Here is a 13165-nt window from a genome sequence, read left to right as displayed (position 1 = left end):
ATATCTAAGTTGATTTTCATCATGATACTTAAATATTTATTGATTTTTCATGACACTTAATTAAATAGAAAATTATTTTTAGGTTGAAATTTAATTTTTCAACTTAAATTTAAATAATTTTCAATATATATATTTTTCTTTATTTTATTAATCAATTTCGAAATTTGCATTTTAATTATGCAATATTTTCGAATTTTTTTTTTTTTTTTGAAAAATAGATTGAGTTGTAAATTAATTATTTATTTTAATTAATTCTTGGACCAACTCAAGTCAATGATTTTTTCATTTAATTGATTAATTTAAAAATAAATGAATTTAAAATATATATATTATTAGAAATTGAATTAACTAGTCAAAAGAAAATCTAGATAAGTGATATTTTTGCTTGAAGTATTTCTTTTCTATTTTTATTATTTTCGAAAATTGTATTTTTATATACTTTAATTTTTCGAAACCCAATAAATATATTCTCAAAGGAAATTTTTAAGTTGCTAATTATTTATTTAATTCAACTTAAATTAATTTCCTTAATATTTATATTTAAGATTATTACTAAGATGGAAATAATTAATTTTATTTCAATCACCATCTAGTATAATTTTATAAATATTATATTAAATTCTTATTTTTGAATTTTAATTCTTAAATAGAATTTAATGAGATTTATTTATTAGAATAATAAGAAAATACATTTTAAACAATGAGCTTTATTATTATTAAGATATTCGATCTCCATTGTGGGTTTTACAGCGCGTTTGTTTTAGTGAGTAATCCTCCCTAATGGAGGAACGTTCATTAGCAATTTCGCACCGTTTAATCTCGCATGATAAGTGGTTTGTAAGTGTTTTATATGGTATAGATCACCCTAATTGTGGCGACCATATTTGACTTGCAAATTGCGAAACAATGGTAGAAGCTCATAAGATAGAATAGCCTTGACTCTTGCCTAAACGGGACAACGCTGGATTCTGATCTTGATCGAATAAAAGGTTGCTAGAATGTTTAACATTTTAGATGAGCTGACAACTCTATTCAATGGATGATAGCTTTGACTCTCGCCTAAACGGGACACTGATATCAGTTTGTTGAAAACCTTGGAAATTATTTAGGATTGATTTTTTTTTTAAAGTATTTTCTCATATCATTCCTACTTGCTATGTGCTTATAATTTCTGAATTGATTTTGTGTGTTAAACAATTATTAATTTCTATTTGTTGATTTCTATTATTTTGTAGTATCCTGTTTGTCAAAATGAATCCCATGTTATCACTGTTGACTGAAAATAAGCTGAATGGATCTAACTTTAATAAATGGAATGAAAACATTAATATTGCTCTCATAGGAGAAAGTGCCTTGTTTGTTTTAACTGAGCCGTCACCTGAAGTGCCTGGGGACAATGCATCCAAAGCTGTGAAAGAAAAGTATGAGCGTTGGCAGAAGGCAAATGACAAAGCTCTATACTTTATGCTTTCTAGCATGGTTGACACCCTCAAAACTCGGTTTTCTAAAACTGAGAAGGCTGGTGAAGTAATGACGAAGTTAAATGAGCTATTCGGTAAGGCATCACTTCAGTCACGCTTTGACGCGACTAAGAAGTACATTAACGCACGGATGGAACCTCATCAAAACGTGCGTGATCATGTCCTCCTCATGTCCAGTTATTTCCAAGAAGCCCAGGATCATGGTGCTGAAATGGACAGTGCTACTCAAGTTAGTCTTATCTTGAACAGCCTGACTCCAGCATTTCTACCATACACATCAAATTATGTCATGAATAAGAAGGAAATTGACTTTCATGAATTAGTCAATGACCTTCAAACTTATGAAAATTTGATTGGAGGACCCAAGAAGAAAGGGAGTAAACCTCACAATCCTGGTAATGGTAATGGGACGATAAAACCTGAAGCTAATGTTGCCTCTGCTTCAAAGCCCAAATCGAAGAAGAAGTGGAAGAACACCTAGAAGCGAACAAAAGCCATGAAAAAGGTTGCTCCTTCTGGTGATCCTACACTTAAAGGAAAATGTTTCCACTGCAATGAAAAAGGTCATTAGAAACCCCAGTGTCCTAAACTTCTTGCAAAGAAACAAGGTATTTCCATTAATAAACTTTAAGAGTTTAGTGAATTGTTATCCAGTTGGATTTATGATTCTGGACTAAACTTTGTTTATTTGTTTTCTTCTTCTTATAGGCCAAGCTACTTGAACTCAATTGAGTTGGATCAGAAAGCTGGACCAAGGGTGAAATCGTCCAGATGAAGATGAAGCTCTTCAATTTTTGAATTAATTGTTTTGGTTTAAAACAATTTGGATTTCAAATTTTAGTAAGGGATATTTATTCCTGTTTCTCTCATATTGTTGCAATACTTTTTTATTATTAATAAAGTTTTATTTTTTTTTCGAAATTCACTATTGCAATTTATGAGATTGAGCTTCATTTAATTTTATCTTCATCAATTATTACCACATTATATTTATATGTTTGTATGTGTAAGTGTTTTTATTATTGATGCAAATTCTATAATATTTACAACTCTTCATAGAGTTATATTATATAAACACTAGAAATTATTTCTATGTTTATCAATAATTGTTAATTCTCATACAATTATTAAGAATTTGTTTAATAAAAGGATCTTATGATCTGATAGGGGTGGAGAAAAGTTAAGGAAACTATGCAGTTCAACGATCTTTTATATCTAATGAACTCTGGATAGTATTCAACTCCACATAAACTCTATCACACAGAGAATCATGATCTTTACAACCTTTAGGGGTGGATCATAATCTCTATATACTTAGGGGTGGAGATTTTCCATAGTACCCTATATGTATATTCTTAGGGGTGGAGTCTATTCCGCAATTCCCTATGATACACATATCTTGTTTAAACATAGAAGTAATATAATGAGTCAGCTATTGTCAATATAAATTCTTGATCTTGATTGTATGTTCCATTTCGTTTTTACTGTTGTAAGTAAAAGTATGATACCTTTGAAAGTTCTTTGTTAAAGTTTCACACTACCTTAATTGAGTGGGAGAATTTTAAAGTTCTATACCCATCTTCATTAGGTTGATAATTGTGATAGGTACTTAAGAACACTACTGAAAAGCAAATCTATCCATTCACATGGATAGATATAGCTTATCAGAATTATGAGAATAAGATAAAGAACTCTAGTTCAGTCCATTCGAATGACTTGAACCAAGAATTCTTAATCCTCATAAAATTTTATGGTATCTTAATTTTGATTACTTTAATCTACGGCATGTATTTTTCACTTCAAATACTAGTACGCTAAGTTGATGACTTAGTCTTGACTTAAAGTTTCGTACTAATACAAAAGTCACAACTAGGTAACTCTCTAAACAATCGAGAGGTTAAAAGTATTATTTAACCGGACATACGCTATTGAGTGGGAGCTATACGAGATGTAATCAAATAGGGAACATTAGAAGATATTCAAGAAGGATTTATGAAAGTGATCTATATGTCGGATATTAAGGAGCGTGTATCGATTGTCTTTGTATCACACCATCTAATTTCGAAATTCTTAAGATGGTGCTTACTTTGGGGGTGGAGGAATTATTGTATAATAATTCAAGCTCTACCAGAGAAGAACTATAACTTGGTCTATTCGAAAATACCAGAAAGTTATATCACTGAAGAAAAGTCTACACTGTATTATCTCAATTACATATTTTAAAATATGAGAGATATGTCCTCTGTTAATTCAGATGTACTTTTAAAACAGTAAAGTTTTCAGTATCCCTTGATGAGTAAAGCATATAGTAAAGGATGTTTCATAAGAGTATTTATGAACTAGCTTCCAGAAGTTTGGGTGGATTCAAATATACTACACTTGATCTGAAGATCAAGACATCAGATTGACCTATTTGCGCAACTTTGTTTTATATTAGTGCAAGTGGGAGTTTGTTAGGTTTTATGCCCTAAATAAAACTCTTTACAATCTGATTAGTTATCAATATAAGAAATTTGAAGTGATTGATGTTTGCATGAATTTTACATGCTAATGGTTTAATATGTTTAATATGTTTATTACATTCATACACACAAAATCAGTTAAATCCAGATCATATGTTTATTCACAATTACAGTATCGTCAACACAGTGGAATGTGATTGTGATCATATGAATCAAAAGTTTTGGTCCTCGTTTCATCGGTGTTATTGGATTTACACTAATGTGATAATCAGCGATGATGTGTACTTACACTTGGAGTAAGTGTTATGTTCTTTCCAGGACATTAGTAAAGTATACTAGTTTCGAATGTATGGAGTATACATTGGACTGGACCGATATTGCAACTAAGTTAAGATATTACAAACTTACCGTTATACATATCTTTCCAAGTCAATATCATTAGTTGATCTTAAGATTGAAAAGAATCTAAATCCTGATATGCTTGGGCTCAACTCAGGAGTGCTATTCATGTTCTTTGATTTATTAGTTAAGCCTACTTTTGGGTCAGGGTGATACGTATATTTTGGGAACATGATAGTATGATTGCGTGGGAGTGCTGAACATAAATATGGAATCTATAGCTTCTACTGGTGTATAGAAGTTAAGTGATGATTCCCTTCGAGCTTAGCAAATAGAAGTAAATGGATGAGCTCTTGTTTAACTGACTAATTATTAGATCACTAAACACCATTTACAGGTAGCTAAGTGTTTTAAGGGGCAAAATACATTGAGGGGTGAGAACGGTAAAGAAATCCCATCTCGATGTAAATCATCTATATAGAGGATCTTTAAATCACAATAAGATTATAACAATGGTTAAATGAGATAGTATATTGGTATCGTGAAACATACAATATGCTCTATATAAGTCTGAGAGTGCAATTCTAAGTTCTAAGAGTGGATTCAACGAAGAATTAATAAGTAGGAATTTACTTGGTAAATTTGGTTCACTTATTGGAAGCTCAGCATATAGATCCATGGTCCCCATTCTAGTTGAGAACATTCTGCTTGTAAGACTCATTAATTGATTCGTGATTGATCAATTATAATTCTAAAGTTAGACTATGTCTGATTTTATGAATTTTCACTAAGCAGGGGTGAAATTGTAAGGAAAAGAGTTTTCTAGGTTTATTTATTTATTAATAGACTTTATATGTCTAATTAATAATTAAATTAAATGACAATATTATTTAATAATGTATTTTAATTATTAAATAATTAGTTTTGGCATTTAAAAGGTTAGAATTGGAAAATTGGCATTTTTGAGAAAATAGAGATAAAATTTGATAAAATTGCAAAATTAAGTGGGGCCCATTACAACACCTATGGCCGGCCACTTATAAGGCTTTTTCAAATTATTATTTTCATTATTTTAATGCCAAATAATTCTAAACTTAAACCTAATAAGTTGCCTATAAATGGAAAGTGATGGCTCAGTCAAAACACAAGTTTTCAATAAGCCTTTCTGACAGAAATTTCTCTCTTCAGAAAACTGAGCCTTCCTCACTCTCTACCTTGGCCGAAACCTCTCTCCCTCTTTTCCTTCATCTTTTTCGTGACCCTAGTGAAAGAGTAAGTGCCCACACACAGCAAGCAGTAACTCAATCATAGATTGGAAGACTGTGAAGGATCAAAGCTTGAAGAAGAAGGAGATTCGGGCTCAGATCTTGATTATACTCTGCTACAGAAAGGAATCAAGGGTTAGAGATCTGAGTGGAAGGAGACATTTATTCCGCTGCATCAATGTAAGGTTTTCTTAACTTTATATGTGTTTATTTTATCGTTTTAGAAAGTTCATATTAAGGATGTTAATAAACATACTTGTGAGTAGATCTAAGATCCTGGTAAAATAATTCCCAACACTAATAACATCCAGCAACTTCACAGCAACAAATTAAACCATTTCTTTCAAAAATTCATAACTTTTTTACATAAAAATCTAACTAACTAGAACAAGAAACTCAAGCATGCAATTCAATCTCATTAAACCTACTGATTTCAACATTTTAATCAAAGAAACAACAACAACAATAACCAGCAGCAACAACACCTCAAGAAGCATGCATTTACTCAACTTTTTCATTAGAAATTCAACAAATTTCAAGAAGAAAACAAGAGAAGCTAACCTAGCTTGAAGAATGCTTAGATTTGGATGAGAATTCACTTGAAAATCAGAGCAAAAATCCAGCCCTTTGCACCCACATGCACAGCCGAGAGAGAGAGAGGAAAAGAGAGAGAGAGTTTGAAAATTTGTAATTTTTTCTAAGTGTAATCTTTTGTAAAAATGAAATAAAGCCACTTAACATATACTCATTTCAGCCAAAAATTAAATAACATAAACAATTAAATTCAAATAATCAACTCACTAAAAGACAAAAAGTCATTGGGGCAAAAAGACCATTTTGCCCCTCCATACTAAAATCACAAAAAAATTCACTAAAGGGGTATTTTTGGGAAATTCTAAATTCCCGGCCATTCCCGACATTCCCAATGTCTAAAACCAGTCCCAAACTAATAACATGCTAAGTTGTGATTTCTACTGAGCCAAACGCCGAGTTCCAAAATACCGGGCACCGGAAATGCAAAATATGAAAACTACTGAATGACATAACCATGCATTTCTGAAGTCCATAAATAACAGTATAATAAATTATTTAAATAGCTATAAACAATTCTCATAAATAATCATGATTAACTGCTAATTTCCAAATTAAACTAAGCGGGCTTTACAACTATCCCCCCCTTAAAAGGATTTTTTCCCCGAAATCTAACCTGAATAACTCTGGATATTGAGCTCTCATATCTGACTCTAGCTCCCAGGTGGCTTCCTCCACCTTGCTGTTTCTCCAGAGAACTTTGACCAAAGCTATGGTCTTATTCCGAAGGACTTTATCCTTTCTATCCAGGATCTGCACTGGCTGTTCCTCATAAGTCATGTCTGGCTGTAGCTCAAGGCTCTCATAACTGAGTATATGAGAGGGATCTGAAACGTATTTTCTCAACATCGAGACATGGAATACGTTGTGAACTGCTGATAAGGCTGGAGGCAATGCTAACCGATATGCCACTTGACCTATCTTCTCGAGAATCTCGAAAGGTCCTGTAAATCTAGGGCATAACTTGCCTCTTTTCCCGAAACGTTTAATCCCCTTCATCGGAGATACCCGTAAAAACACATGGTCCCCTACATGGAACTCAACATCTCTATGTTTCGGATCTGCATAACTCTTTTGTCTGCTCTGTGAGGCAAGCATTCTAGCTTTTATCTTCTATATTGCCTCATTGGTCCGCTGTACTGACTCTGGACCTAGGTATTTCCTCTCCCCTGTCTCATCCCAGTGGATAGGGGATCTACATTTCCTACCGTATAACAGTTCATAGGGAGCCATCCCTATCGTACTCTGGTAACTGTTGTTGTAAGAAAATTCTATCAACGGTAGATACTTATTCCATGAGCCTTCAAAGTCCATAACACAGGCTCTCAACATGTCCTCCAATATCTGAATTGTCCTTTCGGACTGACCATCTGTCTGAGGATGGAATGCTGTACTAAATTTCAGCCTTGTACCCATTGCCCGTTGCAAACTTTGCCAAAATTTGGAGGTAAACTTCGGATCCCTGTCCGAAACTATAGACTTCGGTACCCCGTGAAGTCTTACTATCTCTCTGACATACAGTTCTGCCAACTGATCCACTGAAAATGTTGTTCTAACCGGCAGAAAATGAGCAGATTTTGTAAATCGATCCACCACTACCCAGATGGAATCAAATAAACCCGTGGTCCTAGGTAACCCGACCACAAAATCCATCGTGATATCTTCCCATTTCCATTCTGGTAGGGTTAGAGGCTGCAACAACCCTGCTGGTCTCTGATGTTCAGCCTTAATCTGCTGACAAGTGAGGCATCTCGATACGAATTCTACCAAATTCTTCTTCATACCGCTCCACTAGAAGTACGGTTTCAAATCTTGGTACATCTTAGTGGTGCCGGGATGCAGAGAATACGGGGTAGAATGAGCCTCCTCAAAGATCTCATTTCTAAGTTCCACACTATTCGGAACACAAACCTTGGCTTTATACAAAAGCATCCCACTGTCTGACACTGAAAAGTCCTTGGCTTGACCAGCCAACACCTCATCTCGGACCTTTACTAACTCTGGATCTGTCATCTGAGCGACTTTTATTCTTTCCAGCAGATCAGATTGCAGCGTTAAGTTGTGAAGCTGACCTACCACAAACTCAATGCTGGATCTAACCATATCCTCTGCTAGCTGAGGTGAGATCTGAACCATACTAGTTACTTGCCCGGGACCCTTTCTGCTCAGGGCATCTGCCACTACATTGGCTTTTCCGGGATGATAGAGGATCTCACAATCATAATCCTTCACTAATTCCAACCAACGCCTTTGTCTCATATTCAAATCCTTCTGAGTAAAGAAATACTTGAGACTTTTATGGTCGGTATAGATCTCACACTTTTCCCCGTAAAGGTAATGCCGCCAAATCTTCAATGCAAAAACTACTGCGGCCAACTCTAGATCATGAGTCGGGTATCGCTGTTCATAATCCTTTAACTGACGGGAGGCATAAGCGATGACCCGATCGGCTTGCATCAATACACACCCCAAATCCTGTTTGGATGCGTCGCAATATACTACGAACTTCTCCTTGTCCGAAGGCAAAGCTAGTACTGGAGCGGTAATCAACCTCTGTTTTAGCTCCTGAAAACTAACTTCGCACTTGTCTGACCAAATAAATCGCTGATTCTTCTTTGTAAGCTCGGTTAGGGGCATTGAAATTTTGGAGAACCCTTCGACGAACCTACGGTAGTACCCAGCTAAACCCAAGAAGCTTCTGATCTTTGTCACTGTCTTCGGTCTCGGCCAATCCCTGACGGATTCAATCTTCCCGGGATCCACCTTGATCCCATCTTTGCTCACAATGTGCCCTAGGAAGGACACCTGAGATAGCCAAAACTCACATTTCTTGAACTTGGCATAAAGCTTATGTTCTCGAAGCCGTTGCAGTACCATCTGAAGATGTAACTCATGCTCCTCTTCTGATTGAGAGTACACGAGGATGTCGTCGATAAACACAATCACACAGATATCGAGGAAATCCTTGAATACTCTATTCATCAGGTCCATGAATGCTGCAGGAGCATTGGTTAGTCCAAATGACATAACCAGAAACTCGTAATGTCCATACCTAGTGCGGAAAGCCGTCTTCGGAATGTCCTCCTCTCGGATTCTCAGCTAATGATAACCCGAACGGAGATCAATCTTAGAAAAGACCGTCTTCCCCTGAAGCTGATCGAACAAATCATCGATCCTAGGTAATGGATATTTATTCTTCACCGTTAGCTTGTTCAACTCCCTGTAGTCGATGCACATCCTCATAGATCCATCCTTCTTCTTGACGAATAAAACCGGGGCTCCCCAGGGTGACACACTGGGCCGAATGAACCCTATGTCAAGCAACCCTTGGAGCTGAATCTTTAATTCCTTAAGTTCAGCTGGAGCCATTCTATACGGGGCTTTGGAAACTGGTTCCACCCCTGGTGCCAAGTCAATCACGAAGTCAATCTCCCGCTGAGGTGGTAACCCTGGAAGTTCTTCGGGAAAAACATCCAAAAATTCCCGAACCACCCTGATGTCCTCTGGCTGAATGGTATCTGGCCGAGTGGTGTCCACCACCACGGCCAGAAACCCTAAACAACCGTCGTGCAACAATTCTCTAGCTGACATAGCCGAGATCACCGGGATCCGAGATCCCTGAACTGAACCAACAAATACAAACAGTTCTTCACTTTCCGGTTGGAAGACCACCATCTTCCTTTTACAATCAATGCTCGCCGAATATTTAGATAGGAAATCCATTCCTAAAATAATATCAAATTCGACTAAACTCATCTCTATCAGATCAGCACTTAACTCTCTACCATCTATCCTGATTGGCATAGACCTAATCCACCTATTGGAGATAACCAATTCTCCGCCAGGTAACAGGGTTCCAAACCCTGATTCATATCTATCGTACGGTCTACCCAATTTACTAAAGACTCTGGCCGCCACATAAGAATGTGTAGCCCTAGAATCAAACAACACTAAATATAGCGAGTTGTTAATAGAAAGCTGACCTGTCACAACTGATGGGCTGGCATCTGCATCAACCTGAGTGATAGCGAACACCCTGGCTGGAGTGGGTATCGCTGGAGCTCTCGGTGCCTCTGATCGGAGCTGGGGACAGTCCCTCTTGAAGTGTCCGGGCATGCCACAATGAAAGCATCCCTGACCTTTGCACTCACCCCGATGGTGCCTCTTGCAGCTAGGGCACTCGGGATAGGAGAAGCGGGTCTCAGTACCACCAGGACGACTCCCTCTGTTCTGGTTCCCCCGGAACCTCTTGTTCTGACTCGAGCCACCGGAAGCAGTGGGTGCTCTCTTCCTCTGGTCAATGGCCGAACCACTACTCCCCCTGCTAAAACCTGATGCAGGAGGGGTAGGAGCCCCGCCACTCACCGGAGTACTGGCTTATTCTGACATACACCCAACTGCGCCCTCAGCACGCAGTGCCTTCTCCACCATCTGAGCATAGGTGGTGCTGTCGTCCGTGGTAATCATCAAGTCATGCCTGATCCTGGCATTCAACCCGTCAAGATACTTCTCCTTCTTGCTGAAGTCGGTCGGCACAATTCCCGAGGCTAACCTTGCCAACCGATCAAACTGAGTCGTATACTCGGTGACGCTCATATTCTCACGCTGGGTCAGGTGAGCGAACTCTTTCCTCTTGGCGCTTCTGACCGCCTCGTTGTAGTACTTTGCGTTAAAGAGTTCCTGGAACCTTTCCCAGGTCATGGTGGTGACGTCATGGATCTGAGACACCATGTCCCACCAGACCAGAGCGTCCTCCTGGAACTGGAATGTGGCGCACACCACTCTGTCATTACCGGTGACACCCATGAAATTCAGGATCTTGGTAATCACCGTCAGCCACTGCTCGGCTTTCATCACGTCCGGACCTCCCAGGAAAATTAGAGGTGCTTGCTTCCGGAACCGTTCGTACAAAGGTTCCAATCTATGGGCCGCCACCACTATCTCGGCCTGGGCAGCAGGGGCAGGTGCCTCTTGAACTACGGGCATTGGAACTGCAGGAGCACCCTGCTGTCTCAACCTCTGAATCTCGAGGTCTTGCTCTTCGATCCGGGCTTGCATCTCCGCAAACCGTAACTCCCAATTCTGGGCTCCCTGATCGGCTGGGGAAGCCTGGGCAGCCTGTGGTGGGTTCTCATCACCCCGACCATGAGCCCTGCCTCGGGGACCTCTACCTCGGCCCCTAACAGGTGGGGGAAACTGAGCTCCCTGACCTTGATTCGACCCCACTGAGTTGCCCTGACTCCTGGTGGTCCGCCTGGCGTCCATCTGATTAGAACCGCCTGTGAAACCAAGAGTTGGCATATCAGGTCGTATTCAAGGAGAGCTTACTAATGCCACTTAATTTGGAAATTAAAAACGAAACATGCGCCTATTCTACTATCAGGCTACTAACATGCTTCCTAACAGGCTTTTCTTTTTCATAACTGAATAAAATAAACTACTAAAGCAATAAAGACTTACTGAACCGTGAACTGAGCTAACTGCTGATGATGATTATACATGTCGTGACGATCTTCGGAAGACAACCTGGCGGCTCTGATACCAAATTGTAACACCCTAACTAACATAGGCGTATTACGTGATTTTTAAACATACTGTGCAGCTCGTTGCTAATCAACGAGGTTTATGGAAAAACGTGATTAATTAAAATTTTTGCTTTTTAATTAAACTTATAAAATAATATTACAAAAGACTCGGGATCCCGATTATAAAATCATTTACAAAAGATTTAACTGATTAACTGATACATAAAATAAATGTCGTCTAACGACCAGTTACAAAAATCAGCCTCGCTATCCCGATGATCGTACGCTCCAGGCCTAACCGCCCCGACATGTATAATCTTCACAAGCTCGCTCACGGTCCATCAGCTTTAGCCTTGCCTTTTCCTACACATAAACGTAGATCTGTGAGTTGTTGCGATATTTTTGCACACGCAAGTGTACGTATCGTTTAAAGTAGTAGACTCACTAGGAGTGAGGTCGATCCCACAGGGAGTGTAGTTAAGTACGTTAAAATTAAACTTTTACTTCTATTTGGTTAAATAAAAAATAAAGAAAGAATTAAGAATAATAAACTAGTAAGAAACAATTATACAAGAAAATTGAAAGTTAATAAAAACTAGGGCTTCGATTTTAATTGTTTCTATTGAATATGGCCTAATATGATTATTTTCCTAATATTAATTTCTATGCAATAGCAGGTTTACTAAGGTAATTTATAGTCTTCTCAGATATATAAATCTCAATTACATGCAAACTTTCTACTCTCGTGATAAATTTAACATGCAACAGGCATTAAATACAGAAACCCTATAAGCTATCTAAACCATATAGGTACTCTCGTCCTATATCGAAATTCAGTTCTATTCTACTATAGCATATTTGACACTCACTTCTCAGATCTCGCATCAAAATCATAGACAGTTAATTGGTGATCAAGCAATTAAAAGTAATTAAACACAAATAAAATAGAATACATAGAAATTAGGGGGAAAATTAATCATATTAAAACCATAAACAATGTTAAATAATATCCATCTAACCCTAATTAAAGTGTTTAGCTACACATGTTCATGAGAGCACAATCACACATATTAACTTTAAGAAAAGAGATAAAAATAGAGAAGAGAAGAATGCTGAAAACCCTCTGAAGAATGCCTCCAATATTGCAGTTGATCTCTCCACTTTGCATCTGTATTATCTCTGTTTTTCTCTCTAAAATTGCTTGATGAAATCAACTCCATTCTTCCCTTTATATAGGCATTGAAGGCCTAAAAATATGGAAAAAAAACGCAATATTTAAATTCCCATTCGGATTTAAATTTTTGGGAAACCTCAAACGAGATATTTTTTTTTTTCTGCTGCGTTGACTGATAGTATTTTGGCCATAACTCTCTCAATATTGCTCGGAATCGGACGATTCAAGATGTTCCGGAAAGATAAAAGAGAGATCTAGAACTTTTATGTTTTAAAGTTTTCCAAAATCCATTTACAACACCGTCGAATTCAGGCTTGAAGTTTCGGCT

The sequence above is a fragment of the Cannabis sativa genome, chromosome 3 (assembly GCF_029168945.1).
Source record: "Cannabis sativa cultivar Pink pepper isolate KNU-18-1 chromosome 3, ASM2916894v1, whole genome shotgun sequence".
NCBI classification, from domain to species: Eukaryota; Viridiplantae; Streptophyta; class Magnoliopsida; order Rosales; family Cannabaceae; genus Cannabis; species Cannabis sativa.
This window is presented reverse-complemented; position numbering follows the sequence as displayed.